Below are 21,098 nucleotides of genomic sequence, written 5' to 3' on the forward strand. Positions count from 1 at the left end.
CTAGTACGACGCATTAGAATGAAATTCAGAAAGCATGTCTGTGTCTGCAATCTTCTGAAATGTACTTTCATGTCATCCCTTCACATCTCGAAGTACAATTGTGTTCCACTTATATTCATATTTGTAGAGCAGAATTATTCCACTCTGGCGAGGTATGCACAGAAGTCTGTTAATAGTTGTTCGAAAAAGTTCAATCTAGGGCCATATTCACTGAAAGTGTTCGGACAGATCTACGAATTTCCATTTTGGTCTTTTGAGACGTTAGGGGAGCAATTATTCACTCAGGCAGAGGCACACATACAAGATACAGGCAAGTGATATGTTGCAGGTGACCGATAGCTCTCTGGCTAGTAACTGATTGGCACAGCAGTCATCCACTCAATCAGCATGTAGCATAACATAAAGGTTGAGATTTTGTATATAGTCCCTGCAAATGATAAGCTATAACACCAGATCGCTGCGGCACATATTATCCCACCCCGTGCAGGACGTTAGTTTCTGCTGCTCGCACAGAATTGTTAGCGTACCATGATATTTCTAACGATTTAGCTAACATACTATGACCTGAAACTCGCTGGCAGTTTAAAACTGTGTGCCCAACCGAGACTCGAACTCGGGACCTTTGCCTTTCGCGGACATGTGCTCTACCAACTGAGCTACCGAAGCACGACTCACGCCCGGTACTCACAGCTTTACTTCTGCCAGTACCTCGTCCCCTACCTTCCAAACTTTACAGAAGCTCTCCTGCGAACCTTGCAGAACTAGCACTCCTGAAAGAAAGGATACTGCGGAGACATGGCTTAGCCACAGCCTGGGGGATGTTTCCAGAATGAGATTTTCACTCTGCAGCGGAGTGTGCGCTGATATGAAACTTCCTGGCAGATTAAAACTGTGTTCCCGACCGAGACTCGAACTCGGGACCTTTGCCTTTCGCGGGCAAGTGCTCTACCAACTGAGCTACCGAAACACGACTCACGCGCGGTACTCACAGCTTTACTTCTACCAGATGGTAGGGGACGAGCTTCTGTAAAGTTTGGAAGGTAGGGGATGAGGTACTGGCAGAAGTAAAGCTGTGAGTACCGGGCGTGAGTCGTGCTTCGGTAGTTCGGTTGATAGAGCACTTGCCCGCAAAAGGTAAATGTCCCGAGTTCGAGTCTCGGTCGGGCACACAGTTTTAATCTGCCAGGATGTTTCATATCAGCGCACACTCCGCTGCAGAGTGAAAATCTCATTCTGGAAACATCCCCCAGGCTGTGGCTAAGCCATGTCTCCGCAATATCCTTTCTTTCAGGAGTGCTGGTTCTGCAAGGTTCGCAGGAGAGCTTCTGTAAAGTTTGGAAGGTAGGGGACGAGGTACTAGCAGAAGTAAAGCTGTGAGTACCGGGCGTGAGTCGTGCTTCGGTAGCTCGGTTGGTAGAGCACTTGCCCGCGAAAGGCAAAGGTCCCGAGTTTGAGTCTCGGTCGGGCACACAGATTTAATCCGCCAGGAAGTTTCATATCAGCGCACACTCCACTGCAGAGTGAAAATCTCATTCTGGAAACATCCCCCAGGCTGTGGCTAAGCCATGTCTCCGCAATATCCTTTCTTTCAGGAGTGCTAGTTCCGCACGGTTCGCAGGAGAGCTTCTGTAAAGTTTGGAAGGTAGGGGACAAGGTACTGGCAGAAGTAAAGCTGTGAGTACCGGGCGTGAGTCGTGCGTCGGTAGCTCAGTTGGTAGAGCACTTGCCCGCAAAAGGCAAATGTCCCGAGTTCGAGTCTCGGTCTGGCACACAGTTTTAATCTGCCAGGAAGTTTCATATAAGCGCACACTCCGCTGCAGAGTGAAAATCTCATTCTGGATACTATGACCTTTCTAACAATTTTACGTACTTAATAAGCATACATAATATTTTACGATTAAAAGGGTTTATGCCTTTGCTCCAGCAAGTATGCCGGAATACTCTATTAGAAACAGTTCATAGCGATCCAGTTTGTTGGAGGTGTTTTTAATACAACATAAAGGATCTATCCAGCCTGTAATGTAACAGCAGTGTATTTTGATTATTATCGCATGTTCTAGCTATCATAATTTAATACCGAATGTTTTTCATACATTGTTTTTGAAACCAAGTGTTACCTATTGTTTTCTATGCAATATGTATTAAGTAATTTGGTTTGTTGAAACTGTGTTGTAGTCCTCACTCGTGGTCGTGCGGTAGCGTTGTCGCTTCCCACGCCCGGGTTCCCGGGTGCGATTCCCGCCGGGGTCAGGAATTTTCTTTGCCTCCTGATGACTGGGTGTTGTGAGCTGTCCTTAGGTTAGTTAGGTTTAAGTAGTTCTAAGTTCTAGGGGACTGATGACCATAGATGTTAAGTCCCATAGTGCTCAGAGCTATTTGAACCAAACTCTGTTGTAGATCAGATTATCATTGTTATTAATGTTCGTAAGTAACTGCTATGTTCATGAGGAGATGATGTTGTAACATATTTGTAAACATCGTCTTCAACTAATGAGGTAGAATATGAGACTAGTGTCAGTGGTAATCGTTCATAGCTAAACAATGGTGCAACGCAGTTGTCACCTAATATGCTCAACAATCAGCTGATTTTGTGCAGTAAAGTATTGAACAATAGTGAATGCAGGCGATAGTTGGATGCGTTTACAGTAGGAAGTCATCTCAGTTTTGTATTTGCCTCTGACGTGAGATTTTTTAGGATAAATCTATGTCGTAATTGCTAGCACTACATGTTCAGGAAGTAGCATGGTCAAAGAATGCAATATGATGAGCAGCAGCTAAATGGTTAATATGAGACGTGAAGATACCATAATATATTTACTGCCATTTGCTTACATGTCAATGTTTCAGTAAAAAGAATAGAATATTTTTCTATCCTTCTTAGATATGTGAAGGGATGATGTCAATTAGATACGTTAAAGTGATTTATAATTACATGAGTCGGTATTACTTGAAAGCTTATAACTTCCTTCCTCGCATGTCATTTTCCAAAGTCATGTAAATCAAAGGATAACTACAGACATTATAAATGTTTCTGGAATAATTATAATGTGACGTAATAGAGGTATAAATTACATGCCTTCCACACTCCTAAAAAAGATTAATCAGTTTTTATTGTTAACCAAACTATTTAGATTCTGGAAAATAACGAAAAGTGTCGCAGCTGAGATATAAACAATCATTTACTGGACAGATTGCTCTGCAATGTTTCATTGTAATTTTGAGGTAATGTATCATTTATCGTAATAAAACGGCATTTTCTATTTAGTTAGTGTAGATTATATTATATCATACCGTTTTACATTTAGTTCGCTGTCAACAGGAGTGTATATTTATCGTATAATAACATTTCTGTTGAATTTGTTAGCGACTATATCCTCAAAAATCTTTCAGGAATCAGTAACTTTAATCATAGCTTTTTCTGTTACATTGATAGAAATCGTATTTTTGTAACCAGCTGCTTCATTTGCTAGAGGGGATTAATAATTCTTTTAGCTTAACAGATCCAGAAAACAGAATAAAATTAGCAGCCACAACGCAGCCACACTTCGAATGCTCTTGTCGAACACGGGATAAATTAGTTGACGTTTGTAAGCAGATGTAAATTGCCCAGACTACTGTGCAATGGTAGGCCTAGGCACCCTGGAAAGCGTAGACAGAGACCAGGGAGAACTGAAAGTGTTATACTGATCTCTCTATTCACAAGTTCGAGGTCCTGTAAGTACTTGAAATGAAACTGAGCCACAGAGACTTACGTCACCAGCCTGCTATACCCTGTGTCAAGAAGTAAATTTGAAAGGCTAGAGGTGTTGTAGATTATAAGTAGAGAAAGTTAATATAATACCAGCCAACTGCAGGAGCATCTATCATATAGAGTAAGGATTCAGAATTAATACCGCTTATTAAAAGTAATAATGACTGGACAGTATTAGGAACAGAAATTTCGTTGAAACCGGAGGAAAACAGCAACTAAATCCTGAATACAGATTACAATGTTCCTCATAAGGATAGGACAGAGGCTAAAGGAACCGTCTATATATTGTTGTAATATCTGTCGAAGTTGTTACTAATTCCGAATGTGAATCAATTTCCAATCTGCATGAAGCTTAGGATCAGAGGTGGGTTACAATGGTAATCGGATGCTTTTATAAAAATCTGCGACAGGAAATGTGCCGGTTAAGCAAATTGCAGAATTTCGTGAATAAGATTCCTGATCAAGCTATAGCGACAGGGGGTGACGACGACTTGCGAGGAACATTGTAAGAGCTTCATGCTATAAGAACAAGTGCCACTTGCCGATAGAGTTTTGTTTCGTGGTGCTGTTATCACAGTGCAACCGTAAGTTGGTCTATGACAATTATGCAATTATCATATCTTCATTTCGTCAGTACAGCTCGATGTATCTGCTATGTGTTCTGTATTTCTTAACTGTCGATATCTGCGTGATGCGCCACGGCAGCGCTTCTGCTTTTACTAAGTAACTGTATGTCTTCTGTTTTACAGATGTCTGACTGTGTGTTAAGTGCAAATGCATAATGATAAAGTCATGCATTCACAAGCTAATAACGTTTTATTGACGACCTGTTCAGCATTTGTGCAGTTCTGTTCCAAATATTCTGAGCGTATTTCCCGAAAATTACATACAGCAGGCAGTTAGAGAACCAACTCGCCTTAGACTTCCAAGTAACAAAAGGACCTCAAGTTTACACGATCTTCCTAATTCGAGATACTAGCAGAGACCACATCCGGACAGATATTTAGTACTCTCGTTTTTCAGTATTTTACGTATCTGTTCATGTTTTACGTATATAGTATGATTTGCGTACTTTACAATTTCGCGTGTCTTTCCAAAATTTTAAGTTGTGTCTCACTGCCCTCGACGTCACGTCGACATCGCGTCGCATGAACGTTATAATGCTTCTCTCAGTCTAACACAATAAATCAATATGTGCCCAAAAGTATCGGAATATTATGTATCACTGCTAATCCACCATCAAATTACTGGATTACGTGTGTGGCGTCATAGTGCGTGAGTTAGAAAGGAACACATATCCCCCACTGGTAGAAATAATGACGTCTGGACGCAATAATGACATCATTGCGAAAACCTTAACCACTGCTATTTTACTGATTTCCAATCAAACATAGCATATGTATAAGATAAAGCCTTGTCAAGCCATCTCTACATCACTCATTTTGTAATGTAATACTTCATGTTATAGAAATGGCATGTTGTTAATTATATAAAAAGTATAATAATGTAACAGCAAAATTTAATTGCTTCCCACCAAAGATACTGTGTGTATAAGAAATAACACGGCGTTACAAAATACCCTCCTAAAGAGGTGACCAATATCTGCAGCAAAAGGTATCACGCCTTTAGGTTAGGCAACATCTCAAAGGTCTGTGTGTGGTACAGCTGCGACATCGAACACCATGTTAGCAATTACCGAGTAATTTTAATATCATTTTAGGTGCAATTGTATCCGACCTGGCTGCTGTTGGAAACAGTACAATTACGAAGGCGGGCAGAGCCAACAAGCCCACGGCAAGCAGATCTCGAAAATATACGGACTGTATTGGAAATAGGCACCAGGCCTCAACATCCTTTCGTTCTCTCTGGACGACTGGGAATGATGTTTTCAAAACTAGCGTCTATGTGTGGACGACGCCTTTCTCGGTCAGGCAGAGCCCTCAGGTAGAAGGAAAAGCCGTGTGACAAGCAATAAATTATTACGTTATTACGTGAGCGTATTTGACGTGTACTAGTAAATCACTACAGCGCCCTTCGCATTATAAGCATAATGTAGAGTTTCCATCAAACGAAACGGGAGTAGAGAATAAATCGGGATGGAAATGAGATACAGCAAAATGTCTCAGATAAAAGTTGTAGGTGGCAAAGTGGGTCACGAATTGCTGCTACTGGCCGTTAGCTTCAACGTGATTTTCATGGTGTTTTGGAACTTAAGAGTGATTTCATTTTAAATAGGGACCGAATATTTGAATTAAGATTGGAAAAGAACGGCAAATTTTACGAATAAAATTGTGCATGGCTCACGATCATAGCTAGTTCAGTGAAGCTCAAATAAGCCAATTTCGTTTTACTTCAACAGAGGAGGGATAAAGCCTGGAAATGCTGGATAATTGTATAGTGGGCCAGTGGATTGATATCGACCATATGCCAAGAGATATGTGGAACTGCAATGGAAGGCACCATTGCACAGACTACGTCCTTGGAGAAGAAATACATAAATATTGAAAATTGATCGCCGGCCGTAGCATCCGCGCGATTCCAGGCGCTAAAGTCTGTATCCGCGGGACCGCTACGGTCGCAGGTTAGAATCCTGCCTCGTGCATGGATGTGTTTGATGTCCTTAGGTTAGTTAGGTTTAAGTGGTACTAAGTTGTATGGGACTGATGACAACAACAGATATGTCCCATAGTGCTCAGAGCCATTTGAACCTTTTTTTTTTTGTTGTTGGAAAATTGATCCAAAAGTTTACTCATCAGTAAACAAATCTTCGAGAATACTTGGAATATCACAGCCACCAGTTAGACCTATTAATGTCAAATCTCTGTAGGAAAACAAGTCGACAATTAAGACTGACGAGACAATTATAAAAGCTTTAAAAGACCCCCAAATTTGCGACAACTTAAAATAAGTTCTTACTTGTGTGGCCTTTAAAGCGAAGTCATAGTAAAGGAGCAAACGAGACACACGTTTGAATTTATGTAAATACCTAAACGTAGTTTAAGGTACGACATATTCATCTCCAAGATTTTAAATACTGTAAATAAATTTAATGCGGAACGGAAAGAGTCTACCTGTTAGTTAAATCACACATCCAGCTTATGAAATATTCGATAACTAAGACTGACATGAGTACCTCAAAGGCAGCCGAAACTCAGCAAACAACATCCAGCTAAATTCATTTATTCTCCGTCTCTCAAATGCAACTTGTTTTTACAAATGAAATACATCTATTAAATATTTCTTTATTCGTGCTGACAGGTGATTCAGTCATTCAGATACGTGGTTGCTTTTATTGTAGTTCTTAATGCCGTAAGCTGCCGTTGGCTGAACCGTACATGAATATTAGGCCACCAAGTTCCCGTGTGAAGTAAAATGTCTTCAATTCACTGTTCACTTGGTTCACACTCCACAGGGATTACGAATCCTGATCTAATTCCATCACAAACTCAAAGCGACGAATACGAATTGGCTTACGTAGGATCCAGCAGTAACTGCTATGCGTGAAGCCAGAAACATGTTCAGAGGAATAAACTCAGAGATAACCCGACAATGCGTGAGCAATGAAGGTCAATACCACTGAGTATAATTTTTTAGTAGCTGACTGTCCCGTTACGACGTCTCGTAAACGGTTGGCCCTGACGAGTTTTAGTACGCAATCTGACTGCATAGAATAACAACAAAGAATGAAAGAATATCTTTGTTAACACAATTAGTTAATTAAGTCCCCAGAAACTATAAAACGTACGAAACCAAAGCACAAATGTAACTGTTCTGTGTGTGGAAGTGTGATTCATCGTACCCATCTGGCACGGTTCTTCTTCAATAAAACAAGAAATTTTAAATACCATTTATACTGAAGTAATAAAAAGAAATAGAAATACTATAATTGCGTAAGGAAACCAGAATTACACTCTAATACAAGAACACAATCCAGATGCTTTGTTGACTGAACCTGTAATGACGCAATATTTAAGACACTGAAATAATAATAAAGAAAAGGGATTTTTTTTTTTACCTTCATATATATTGACGAAAACCACTCTGATCATTGCAATATCTCCATTCGAACAACATCTGCTGTCTAACCCTTCAAACAACTGCATAAAACAAGGCCTCAAATAGTACAGCTATCAATATCCTCTCAGCAAGATCTGCACAACCACTCACTACGACGACATCTCAACGACTTGGCTCCTACTACTCCACAAGCACTGACTACTGCCACATCTCGACAAGCACTGCCAGTGGAGGCGGCGGAATAAAACTCTTTGGCGCAATCTCTGGCGCAGTGGCTCAGTATAGCCACCTTTCATATGCCCTTCCTCCACGGACGAATTTGGTGGTATTTTCACCACCATGAAAGTTATGTCGGTAGTTCAAAACTGGTTCAAATGTCTCTGAGCACTATGGGACTTAACCTCTGAGGTCATCAGCCCCTGGAACTTAGAACTACTTAAACCTAACCATCGTAAGGACATCACACATATCCATGGCCGAGGCAGGATTCGAACCTGCGACCGTAGCGGTCTGCGCGGTTTCAGACTGATGCGCCTAGAATCGCTCGGCGACGTGTAAGAGCTTAACAATACATTTCTTCAGCGTACTCCTATTACTACACACGTGAATTTGATGACATACTATTCTACTACGATTTTGTCAACGACAGTTATCAACACCCACATGTCATGGACGACAAACGATATGCTAACCAACTCATTCCATCTCAAAGTAAAGTTCAGCAAGATCAATCAGCAATTTTCCGACAATGAATTAGTCATAAACAAAAAATGTAAGTGTCAGCTGTCTACCAGAATGGTCATATCATTTAAGAAACTATGAGGGTTGTGTCGTGTAGAAAACCAAATTGCAAATAAATTATTTGATGAGTGGGAGATCCAAAAGTCTTAACCCACGCCCTTGGTCATGGAATTTCTACAAAGCTTGAAATATGCTGCGTTCTCCACAGAAGTGATGACGAACGCCATGTTCTCAGACAATAGGTTGGCGTGAACCAGAGGCTGAGAACACAAGCTGAACAAGATTCTATAATAGCACTGTAAATTTGAAAACGGTTGGGTCTCCGTAAATGGGCCACAAACGCACTACAAGCAGAGATCAGATCCATTTAGCTGATAGAGTGTGTGATATTCAGAATTTTTTTTTTATCCTGTGCAACATTCCACCCACTTCAACCTGATCAGCTGCCGAAGCGTTCGCAACAACGTCCGAGGATTGGAAGAGGAGTTCTAACAATACAAGGTATAGAAATTTGGGTAAAAATCCAAACTTACAGCGGTGTTAATTTTTGTGGTAAATGCAAGTGTACATCGGAAGCAAAAGCGTATGGGTAACGGAAGTAGTGTATTTATCGTGAGAGAGAAGAAACTCTTATAAGCTGATACAAAAACTTAAGCTACATGCCAGATTATTTGGCAACACACTGTATGATGTGTGGGCATAATTCAATAACTGCATCTATCTATTAATCACCGGAGTCACGCATAATTGTGACCGTAAACTTCAAAGAGAAGCAACTCGCTAAAATGTGCACTCCTGGAAATGGAAAAAAGAACACATTGACACCGGTGTGTCAGACCCACCATCCTTGCTCCGGACACTGCGAGAGGGCTGTACAAGCAATGATCACACGCACGGCACAGCGGACACACCAGAAACCGCGGTGTTGGCCGTCGAATGGCGCTAGCTGTGCAGCATTGGCCGGCCGTTGTGGCCGTGCGGTTCTAGGCGCTACAGTCTGGAGCCGAGCGACCGCTACGGTCGCAGGTTCGAATCCTGCCTCGGGTATGGATGTGTGTGGTGTCCTTAGGTTAGTTAGGTTTAATTAGTTCTAAGTTCTAGGCGACTGATGACCTCAGAAGTTAAGTCGCATAGTGCTCAGAGCCACTTGAACCATTTTTTTGCGCAGCATTTGTGCACCGCCGCCGTCAGTGTCAGCCAGTTTGCCGTGGCATACGGAGCTCCATCGCAGTCTTTAACACTGGTAGCATGCCGCGACAGCGTGGACGTGAACCGTATGTGCAGTTGACGGACTTTGAGCGAGGGCATATAGTGGGCATGCGGGAGGCCGGGTGGACGTACCGCCGAATTGCTCAACACGTGGGGCGTGAGGTCTCCACAGTACATCGATGTTGTCGCCAGTGGTCGGCGGAAGGTGCACGTGCCCGTCGACCTGGGACCGGACCGCAGCGACGCACGGATGCACGCAAGACCGTAGGATCCTATGCAGTGTCGTAGGGGACCGCACCGCCACTTCCCAGCAAATTAGGGACACTGTTGCTCCTGGGGTATCGGCGAGGACCATTCGCAACCGTCTCCATGAAGCTGGGCTACGGTCCCGCACACCGTTAGGCCGTCTTCCGCTCACGCCCCAACTTCGTGCAGCCCGCCTCCAGTGGTGTCGCGACAGGCGTGAATGGAGGGACGAATGGAGACGTGTCGTCTTCAGCGATGAGAGTCGCTTCTGCCTTGGTGCCAATGATGGTCGTATGCGTGTTTGGCGCCGTGCAGGTGAGCGCCACAATCAGGACTGCATACGACCGAGGCACACAGGGCCAACACCCAGCATCATGGTGTGGGGAGCGATCTCCTACACTGGCCGTACACCACTGGTGATCGTCGAGGGGACACTGAATAGTGCACGGTACATCCAAACCGTCATCGAACCCATCGTTCTACCATTCCTAGACCGGCAAGGGAACTTGCTGTTCCAACAGGACAATGCACGTCCGCGTGTATCCCGTGCCACCTAACGTGCTCTAGAAGATGTAAGTCAACTACCCTGGCCAGCAAGACCTCCGGATCTGTCCCCCATTGAGCATGTTTGGGACTGGATGAAGCGTCGTCTCACGCGGTCTGCACGTCCAGCACGAACGCTGGTCCAACTGAGGCGCCAGGTGGAAATGGCATAGCAAGCCGTTCCACAGGACCACATTCAGCATCTCTACGATCGTCTCCATGGGAGAATAGCAGCCTGCATTGCTGCGAAAGGTGGATATACACTGTACTAGTGCCGACATTGTGCATGCTCTGTTGCCTGTGTCTATGTGCCTGTGGTTCTGTCAGTGTGATCATGTGATGTATCTGACCCCAGGACTGTGTCAATAAAGTTTCCCCTTCCTGGGACAACGAATTCACGGTGTTCTTATTTCAATTTCCCGGAGTGTATGTCCCTCATTCACACTGTCATGATGGGAGATGATTTTAATCGTAAAGATATGGATAGGAATTATTAAACATTTGGGAAAGTTGGTCACGGTAAAACACCACGCAAAAAATTGCTATACGCCTTTTGTAAAATGTACATAGTTTAGATAGTTAGTAAGTCTACATGTGATGATAATTTGTTGGATCTAACGGCAATAAATCGTTAGACTGAGGATGTTCGCACTCAAAATGGTATCAGTGACTTTGAGGTGGTCGTGAGAGAGATCAGCCAGGAAAACAAGACGGTTGCGGAAACAGGCCGCAATCTCTTTATTATTTCAAGAGTATTTGGCATAACTGTTAAACCAAGTATCCTCCTGTGAGATGATACTTTCAACAAAATTACGGGAAAATGATTGTGGTGCCAAGCGTACCATTATTGTAATAATGCGTACCCCTCATCGTGAAAAGCAAATCAGTGGCCACGAAATCCTTTGTTTAGTGCTCCAATAACATGGAAATCGCATGGTTAGGGATCAGGATCGTATGGAGAGTGTGTAAGGGCTTCCAGGAAACTTCAGCAGCTTATTCAAAGATGCTTAGCAGTATGTGGACGGGTATTTGGTTGCGAAAGTTATTTCGATTAAATAGTGAAATAAATAGTTGTAATGTGTAACATGAAGAAGAGAACTGCAGTACTTGTGTTAGTTGCCTATGAGTCAGTGTATGCCTGCAAGACGCTGAATGAACGTGCTCAACTTTACTTTCAGATCGAATGCGGGTTTAAAATGTCGTTCGTCGTACACGACAAGTGCTTGTCAATTAGTGCCGTTGGATACACCGTAGGAGAATACTACTGCCGTGTGAAATGGTAGGACTTAATTTTACAGTGCACTTGGTTCACACTCCACAGCAATCACGAATCCTTTTTCTTATTCCATCTCAAACTCGGAACAACAAATGATGGAATGGCTTACGTAGGAGGTAGCAGTAATTACTATGTACGAAAGCAAAATCATGTTCAGAGAACTAAATTCACGGACAAGCCGACTAGACGTGAACAATGAACGTCAACACCACTGAGAACAGACACTTCTCAACACAATAAAGGTGGTGCTTATCTTAATACCTTACAATTGTAAGGTATTATTGGAACACTGGCTGTAGTACTTCTGAAGCAGACTTTAATATCACTGGATAGAGGACACTGCCAATGAACTCTAATAAAATGACTCCAACAACCACGTTAGAGTTTCGCCAAAACAATTCGTTAGCAAACAAACAGTTTGGCCTTAACGAGACGTGGCTATCTTTCCTGCTGCTCCTAACTATGGCATCTGGCTAGATAACGCAACAACTTATACACATTATCATAGAAAGCAGGTACCGATACAGAATCGTATTAGTACCTAGGTAGCTATCTAGATAGATAAATAACATCTCTGTTTCGACGACTGAAGTACTGTGCGGCAATACCATTCGCTCATTTTCCATCAGGAGAGTTAAGAATTCATAAATTAATACAAATTATGGGAGAACGTGGAGCACTATGATTTCAAATTACGTTCAGAAGGATAGTTGCGACATGAAAAATTTATCCAAATTTTAAGACTACAGAATATGGAACCATGTTAGTTAAGTTCATTTTTGCTAATACAATTTCATGTGAATTGATAAAATAAACGGAATTTTATAAAAACAAATTTAAATTTCCAGATTACTTATGACAACCAGTAGAAACACTAAAGATTCATTTTACATTTTGCTCTCAGGTAAGCACGATTTCACCGCTTAATTTAAATAGTGGGATAAAGCAACTGACTGCGAGAAAATCAAGCGTCAGAATGAAAAATCGAATATATTTCAGTTTATTGTTATTGTTCTGATATGATTTATTCAGTTTCATTATTCTTCATTGTTATTTAGCTCTACGTGAAGTCTGTTTGGCTCTAAAGTTATTAGCCACTGATGTGTCGAAGGGAATCACGTCCAGTAGTTGTTGCTCCCTCACCTGAGAAGTATCTTCTGCAGCTGCGGAATAACGCACGTGCGATAGTAAAAAAGATGTCTACGGGAGGACGATAAGCTGAAGATAGTTGGCATCGAAAACGAGCTAATTAATTCAAGGAAATGCTGTTAATTCATACTGTTGCTGTTGCGCATCTTCTTGAGCTGTAAAGATCGCTGATAAGAATTGTAGTCCAGTCGACCTAATGCTTCCTTCGTTAAAATAACGAGTATATCTTTTTCGTACACTTTCCCGGTTGCTGCAGCGTATATTCTCGTTTTCTGATAACGATTGGTCTCTTCTCACATTTTAGATGTCATGAACCTTCGACGCAAGAAACAGACGATTATGAACACGATGTTCTGCTGCATCTTCAGTTCCTGAATCCTATCTCTTACATCTGCATTCAATTTTTGTGTTTTATTCGCTTCAGATAACTTCGAAGATATCGTTTCTTCCCTGAATATTTGCTGTTTCACTGCAACGATGCTACTATGATAATTAGTTGGAAACTTCTGTACTTCACCCGACTCGGCAGGCGCAGTGTTTCCATGGTCACCGGTCTGCAGTTTTCTTCTCCACGTTACATTTTCCGTTTGTATACCACACAGAATACTACCTCATGCCGGCCGCGGTGGTCTAGCGGTTCTAGGCGCTCAGTCCGGAACCGCGTGACAGCTACGGTCGCAGGTTCGAACCCTGCCTCGGGCATGGATGTGTGTGATGTTCTTAGGTTAGTTAGGTTTAAGTAGTTCTCAGTTCTAGGGGACTGATGACCACAGATGTTAAGTCCCATAGTGCTCAGAGCCATTTGAACCATTTCAACTATCTCATTTCTGTAAAATTATCATCTCTTCACTGATACACAGACACGTCCCTTTGCCCGTCCTTAAACTGCCACTTTCGTGCTTCTATTACCTTTCTCAGTTATCACTTGCCTCGTAACAAAAATTTGAATAGATGTGGCTAAGGAATCACGATTCTATCCAGGCGTGTATATGTACGTCTCGGGCACATCTTCGGTCACGAATATCTTCTTTCAGAGCCCAGAAAATATGAAAATCGGAAGGACAGAGGTAAGGGCTGTAATGAGTATGTGTAATGTCTTACCAAGAAACTTGATCAGTGTACTCGAAATAACCATCCCAACGTTATGCTCACCGACATATCGTTAAGTTTGTTCTGAATATGCTGCAGATGCTCCGCTGCAAGCCCTTACACATTCGCCATACGATCCAGATCCATCCCAACTAGATTTCCTTGTTTGTGAAGTACTGAAGTAAGACATTCTTGGCCATCAATTTGCTTCTGCCGTAGAGGAGCAGGCCTTGGTATAACGTTTTTCCAGTGGCTGCCACCTATATAACCACCTCAAGGTCAGTAATACGACTCTGAGTATAAATATCCTCATACAGGTCTAGTCAGTTTATTGCCGTTAGATGGAATAAATTTCCATCACGAGTGGGCATCCGAACTAATTAGGTACTTTTAGAAAAGGCATTTAGCAATGTTCATCATGATGCCTTACTATGACCAACACTTATAAATATTTAATTATTCCTATCTATACAGCTATGATTAAAAGCTTCTCTAAACAGGGCAGTATGAAAGGGGATCATACACTTTAGCGAGATGAGTTTGGCTTAAAAGTGTCGGTTACATCTGGGCGTGAGTCAGGTGGGCAGTAAATATATCCAGTTATAAGACTTTGCCCACATAGATACTGAGTGTTGCCTAAATACTTGGGCATGCCTCTTCAATTTGTATCTCAGCGAGATCTGAGTTTGTTGGCTCTTGCGATAAATACACTACTTCCACTTACCACACGCTTATGCTTATGATTTACACTTACATTTACTACAAAAATTATCACCGCTGTCAATTTCTATTTTTACCTACATTTCTGTACCTTGTATCGTGTGAACTCCATACCTTTTCACGAATTCTGCCTATCCTTGTACGATGTTGTGAATGCTTCGACAACTGATCAGGGTGAAGTTGATGAAATATCGCCTAGACTCAAAAAACCTCATGAGTATCGCACACACCATCAGCTAGATAGATCTGAACGCGGTTTGTAGTGCGCCACTGACCCATTTACGGAGGCCACACAACGCTTATCTATTAAGCCCCAGCTCCGTGCAGCTTGTCACACAATCCTCAAAGTCTGTGGTTCCTCAAGAGGGGCACCAGCCTTTTCTGTAGTTGCATTGGCAACAGTCTCGATGACTGACTGATCTGGCCTATTAAGACCATCCAAAACGACCTTGCTGTGCTGGTACCTATCTACGTGGGTATTTAGAAGCATAAATATTTTCTCTGTTTCGACGAATGAAGTGAGGTGTGTCAACACAGTTTGCTTCATTTTTTATAAGGAGAGTTAATAATGCATGAATTAATACGAATTATCGAAAATTATTGAACATGCTGAAATAAAAGATCAGTGAGACTCAAACCAGAGACTTGAAATGTTTATCGAAACTATATGGCTGTAGAGTTTGGAATCATGTTAGTTATGTTCAGTTTTGATAATACAATTAGCCGAGAAGTGATAAAATAAGCAGACTTTACAAAACAAATGTAAATACCGAAATTGCTTATGGCAGCTGATGAAATAAGTAATGATTTATTCATATTTTGGTCCGACGAAAGCATGAGTTCGTTGCTTTATTTAAAAAGTAGTGACTACGTATAAATTATGTGTCGTTGTGAAAAGTCCAATATATTGTCTGTTTATTGCCCTTGTCCTGAGGCAACTTAGTCAGCTTCGTTATTCTGCATTGTCATTTATCTCTACGTGTAGTTTACTACATACTGTTGAGCACGGATGGAAATAGCCACTGATGTGTCGAAAATAATGGCTGTCAGTAGGGAAATGGGAGATGTATCTCCTGCACCAGCTCGATATCACAGGAGCCATAGTAAATCGTTTGTCCACGGGAAAACGATAATTTGAAGATGGGTCATATCGAAAACGAAAAAATTAATTCACAACGATTCTATCAATTTACACTGTTGCTCCTGTGAATCGTCTTGCTTCGGAAAGTTCGCTGATACCAATTGTACTTCAGTTACCTCCTGCTTCGATTGTCTAAATAACCATGGCCACAAAGTGCCAGTCCAAATATTGCTAGGCTACTTTTGAGTTTGCTGCAGAAGTTTCGTTGCAAGTCCTTGTACAACTTGCAAAAGATCTCGATCTCTCCCCATGTGATGTCCTTGATTTTGGAGGATTGAAGGAGGACATTGGTGGCTATAGATTTGCTCTGAACGAGGAGGAGCACATCTTGGTACAGTCAGAATGCAATAGGCAACCGCAAACATTGTTCCATAATGGCTATGACAGTCTTGTCTCACAGCAGCATAGACGATGTAACTGTTATGGCGTTTCGTCTTGAAATATTAAACAGTTTGCTCACGTTTTTTTTAACTGTTTCGGTTTAGTAGGATGCTTCTTATACAACCGCAATAAAATCACTGATAAAAATCTTGAGTATGAACGTCCTCAGGCAGGTCTAGTCCATTAATTGCCATCACATTGAATATATTTCCAATACGAGTTGGCTTCCGAACTATCTAAGGTAGGTACTTTTTGGAAAAGGTGTAGGAAAAAAATTAAGCAAGAGTGTCTTACCGTGACCAACACTAATGAAAGTACAATTATTTCGAACTATACCTGTATGATTAAAATCTTCTATACTCATTATGGTATGACTGAGTACATTCGTTTTGGCGACATGAGTCTTTCTTTAAAGTTTTCGTTTGCCTCTAGGCAAAAATCTGTCAGCCCAGTCAGTTTCGATTGGTACCTAAATTTCTGTATCATGTATCGTGTGAACACCATATCTTCTTACGAGTGCTTCCAGTCATTGTACGTTGCTTCGGCAACGATTCAGGGTGATGTGGATGGACTGTAGGCAAGGCTAAGAAACTCTCCTGAGTGCGTCATATTGCTTTCAAGTTCTGTTTTCTTGCTCTACGTTTCTCCAGAAGAACACGTTTATAAATTTGAAAGCAAGAAACAAATATAAAAACGCTGCTCCAGAATAATAATGTCCACAGATAAACATTTTCCAAGTGGAAATCAAAAACAGGTTTTCTCACGTGCCACCGCTTTTAAAGAATCGGAATTTTAACGCCTGCACTTATTTGCAGTAATTGCTCTGAACGTTCCTTCAGATCAACAGTATTTCCGGACAAACAGTCCTGAAATTGCAACCAAAATCATATGTTGAGCCAGCCCACCAATTTTGGAAAAACAGCAAAAAATGACACTCATTCAGATTAGTTTCAGTTGCTCTGAATTACAATGCCGGCAAACAAATGATACTGAACTAAGAGGTAATAAAAGTAGAGCATTTAATGTAGCAGTTAAAAGGAAAAGCTACTTTAGAAAACTAAAATCATGGTTTGGATTATTCCAAATAGGCAACTACCTGAATCATATCGTATCCGAAAAGTAAGTGGGAGATATTATGTTCTTGCGTTCAATTTACATAGGTTACTCTTTCACTGACGTGGGTAAATTATCAACGTAAGAGCATGCAGGAAGGACCACGTGCAGGTTTTCAATTATCTTTCCTTCTTTTCAATTTTTTCCTTTGCGTTTGGTTTGATCTTATTAATAACGTATCCTCTCCTTCGGTGTATAGTCTATTTGGTTTGTTTCTTTAAGTTTTTTACGATTTTTAACATTTTGACCATTTTCATCATTTGTATGCTTATAAGGATACATATCTCACTGGAATCATCTTATGTTTAATGTCAAACGAGAAGTGAGGCGTTTCCCGTTTATGCCTTTTATGACTTTGAAGAACTACGCAAATGCGTTTAAGGCAAATTAAACGCCCCACTTCAGTTGCTGTATTACAACCAACAATTAATGTTACTATTATCAATTACTTACATCGTAATCGCTAATTTCTGTACTTTTTTGGTTATTGGTAATGTTTTCTGAAAGCCGCATCGTTATCGTAATGCGTCAGTTTTAGTAAAACAAAAATCGCTGGGTCATGTTGGTGTAATACTGTATTTACGTAATGACGTAAAGACAAAAGACTGGATTAAGCAAGTGATCTACATTTATACGTGTTGATTTCACATTGTGAAGTTCAAACAATTCCCCACCAAATTTTATAATGGTGATATAACACGCTATTTACCTTACATTACCGTCTCAACAGTAATTAACTGTACCTACCAAAGTGTACATACATACGCAGAGGGTTATTCTTGCTACGCAAGTGAATAATTTCATTAAGCCAGTATTGCATGGAATCTGTGTTTTGAGACTCGCTCAACATTTGAAAGACACGCAGCCAGGAAACAGGGGTTTCTGTGACGATTTGATAAAGATAGATGTGCGAACTGAGTTTCTCGTGTTAGTTTCTTCAATCTTTTTACTAATGAACCTGTTCTATCTATATAGATGTATTGTGAAAACTTTACGAACACAGAAGATTGTTTTTTCATACAATAATGACGTGCTATGGATGTAGACCGATGGAGTGAATTTCACCGTCGTGACGTTCAATCTTCATGACCATGAGATTTTCAATGGGATTGCATCCAGTCAATCCAAAAATTGCATTTTAGAGGTCTTACTTTGTCTACTTGAAACTCAATTTGTTGGTAATTGCGGAAGCTCAGTGTCTCCAAATTTCGTTAGTTGACTTTCATCGATTCTGGGCCAGATGCCAGATAAAATATTGCGGGCTACCACTTCTGTTGGAACATGTTAATTGGATGATAGTACTACCCTAGAAGTCACCGAACACTTGTTATGGCTGAAATTACTCATAGAAGTATCAAAGTTCTATTGCGACGTATTACAATCTGCAAGAGACATTCCCGTCTCTTTCTCTTCGTAGCCTGCAGAGATATGTTCGATTGAATAGGATGAGTGCAGATACAAGGAACATTGCGAAATGTTGGAACGAACCGCTACCAGTGCTAACTAGCAGGAAATCCAAAGGGAACAAACTAGACATACTTGTAAACTTAGAAACATACGCTCAGCACTTTCTTACAGGAATTTCATTTTCTAAAGTGATAAGTGGGAAGAAATGTCATCACTCATCTGCAGCGTTTGTAATGCTTTAAAATACTATTTTGGAAGAATGCAGAGGATGAAGGAAACTTTCAAACGATAACAAAACTTTTAATATCTACAGGGGAGCAAACTTCAACATCGATTCCATATTATTAGTATATTAACTATTCAAAAATGTCGCTCCGGAGACTGTTGAGAAGTAGAGTAAGTAACAACAAATTTATAAACTATAAATCTGCATATAAAGATAGGCTAATAAGGAAATTGGTATGGTTTCCACTTCAATACTGTTTACTTGTTGGCAGTGTTTGACCAGAGGATACTATGTTCAGAACAACTACAGAAACACACAGCAAGAAAAAACGGAAAAAAGTGTGAAAAGGGCAGCTGTTAAAAACCTGGTTTCATTTCTATTTCAGTACTATTTCTTTGTCGGGATAGTACTTATGGGGCAATGTTCGGAATACGTAGAGTAACTACATGCACACTTTAAAAACCACAGCTTTTGAAAAAGGGAGGACTAGGACAAAAATTTCGCTTGGTTACAGATTCTAGACTACCAGAAAGTTGACACGAAGTAACACTCAGCGTACAAAAAACCAACTTTCTATAAGTGTATTCTGGTGAATGTTGTTCTGGAGCAACTCAGAGGAGCAGAAAAACCCGGTTTTACAAAATGGGGATAGTGGCGGAAGATATGTTTTCGCTTCACATTTGAAACCTTCGTATGTGAGGGCATTGTTTTCTGGAGAATCGTTGGGGTCTAAATTAACGGAGGCTCGTGAGTATCCCACAGACCATCAGCTAGATGGATGGGACTCCTGATCATAGATTCCTCCACAAACTGAAAACAACGAGATTCAAAGTAACTTACGTAGGAGACACCAATGGTTTCTATGTGTGATAACATCGACGTCTTCACAGGACTAAACGCAGAGATAAGTCGATAAGATGTGAGCAATAAACCTCAACACCTCTGTGTACAGAGCGCTCTTGACACAAGAAAAGTGGTCCACATCTTAAAATATTCATTATTAAGTATAACTGACCGGCTAAATAACACTGATAAAATTATTAATTCTGGAATACCCCGTCTCATAATACTGAGGCACACTTTAGTATCACTGTATTTATGTCACTGTCAACGAATACTCGCGAAATGCGACCACAAAACCTACCAATGTATCACCAAAATAATTCAACGCAACACAATTACTTTCTCCTAACCTACACGTGGCTAGCCTCATATCTGCTCTCGACTACGACACATCACCTCTTTATACACACACACAAACACTAATAGCCACATAAAACAGATAAAGGTATATATAGAATCGTAATAATATTTACGTAGCTCTAGCGGCTCTAGGCGCTTCAGTCCAGAACCACGCTGCCGCTACGGTCACAGGTTCGAATCCTCCCTCGGGCATGGTTGTGTGTGATGTCCTTAGATTAGTTAGGTTTAAGTAGCTCTGAGTCTAGGGGACTGACGACTTCAGATGTTAAGTCCCATAGTGCTCAGAGCTTTGCATGACACAAATAGCACTCGTTGCGTCATTCACCAAGTTTAATTAACGGTCGCGAAGGTCACTGATTCCACAGTGGACGAAATAGCTTTTATGCATGTATTTAGATAAATCTCTACGTCTTGTCCAATTTTCTCTTGCCTTCTTGTAAAATAATTACTAAGATATCATGTCTCTTCTAAAAACTTTGTATTTCATTGCAAGGCTTCTGTTATGATAATTTGCTGGAAATGTCTTCGTTTTACCCGTCTCTGCTCGCTCAAACTACTTCAGTTGTCTCCGGAAAGTAATACTCTTCCTCACGTTACATATTCAAACTATTTCTACACAGAATATTTCCTCAATTCCGCAAAATTATCATTTATATCATCATCAAAAGGAAACGCCCCTTTCTCATTTATCACTATCCTCGTAATAAAAAACTGCACACATCTGCCTAAGGAACATGTTTGTAGCCAGACCTGTGTCTCTTCTTACGGAGCAGATGGGCGTTGATGAATATTCATCTTCAGGATTCAGAAAATACGGAAACCACTAGGGAGGAGGTCGGGACTGTATGGAGGATGTGCAAGGTCTTACCAAATTACTTCTGCAGCG

At 41.1% G+C, this 21,098-nt stretch overlaps 1 non-coding gene across 1 annotated transcript; it reads right to left on the reverse strand.

Annotated features, from left to right (window-relative positions):
• Positions 1-892: 892 nt before the first annotated feature.
• On the reverse strand, positions 893-967 carry Trnas-cga. The gene has a single exon. It is a non-coding gene; the product is annotated as a tRNA-Ser (tRNA).
• Positions 968-21,098: the final 20,131 nt, after the last annotated feature.

This window comes from Schistocerca americana, chromosome X (assembly GCF_021461395.2).
Source record: "Schistocerca americana isolate TAMUIC-IGC-003095 chromosome X, iqSchAmer2.1, whole genome shotgun sequence".
NCBI lineage: Eukaryota > Metazoa > Arthropoda > Insecta > Orthoptera > Acrididae > Schistocerca > Schistocerca americana.